General features: G+C 33.1%; 1 non-coding gene across 1 annotated transcript; it reads left to right on the top strand.

The window, feature by feature from the left end:
* Nucleotides 1-133: 133 nt before the first annotated feature.
* On the top strand, nt 134-206 carry TRNAA-UGC. Its single transcript has one exon. It is a non-coding gene; the product is annotated as a tRNA-Ala (tRNA).
* Nucleotides 207-878: the final 672 nt, after the last annotated feature.

Raw genomic sequence — 878 nt, 5'->3', positions numbered from 1 at the left:
CGAGATGCATAGGACTTTGTGACGTAAGAATTGTGGGGATATCTAAACTATTTGTTATTAATATTTTGATATTTTTTATTTTCACTATTATTGATGATGGGATATTAATAGGGTTTTATGATGTAAGAATCATGGGGATGTAGCTCAGATGGTAGAGCGCTCGCTTTGCATGTGAGAGGTATGGGGATCGATACCCCACATCTCCAAAAATAAGATTATCTATTATTAAATATATTGTTTCTTTTCAAATTTTTCCTTATTCATGACCTGTTGTGTAGCAATATTTCTTCATTTTCACTATTATTGATGATGAAAAATTTAGGGTTTTGTGATGCAAAAATTGTGAGGATGTAGCTCAAATGGTAGAGCGCTTGCTTAGCATGCGAGAGGTACGGGGATCGATACCCCGCATCTCCAAAAGAAAGAAATGATTTTTTTCAGTATGAGTTAATTTAACATGTTATGTATAAGGTGGGTAGGAGAGAAAAAGAAAAGATACTTATATAAGGAGGACTTCTTCACTTCTTCACAATTGCAATATCTGACCAATGAATATAATGGTCAATCAAATTTGGGAACTCTTCACAATTGCAATATCTACCAATGAATATAATGGTCACTTATAGCTTCTGGTATTTTAGATTAAAAAAACTTTTATGAGCTTTGTACCTTTGTTAGTGTTACTTTGTACCTTTGTTTGTATTACAGTTGAAGAGTGAGAAGCAAGATTTGAAACTTTTTTCTAAATTGTGTCACTCCACAATCAAACTTGATCAAGGCTTGATTAAATATCTCAGATGCAATCTACCACAGGAATTGCATGAAACTTAAAAACGACAAAGATATGGTCAGATTTCTATAAGAGGGAACCTCTCAAC

Source organism: Cucurbita maxima, unplaced genomic scaffold (genome assembly GCF_002738345.1).
Source record: "Cucurbita maxima cultivar Rimu unplaced genomic scaffold, Cmax_1.0 Cma_Scf06169, whole genome shotgun sequence".
In the NCBI taxonomy this organism is placed as follows: Eukaryota; Viridiplantae; Streptophyta; class Magnoliopsida; order Cucurbitales; family Cucurbitaceae; genus Cucurbita; species Cucurbita maxima.
This window is presented reverse-complemented; position numbering and strand designations above follow the sequence as displayed.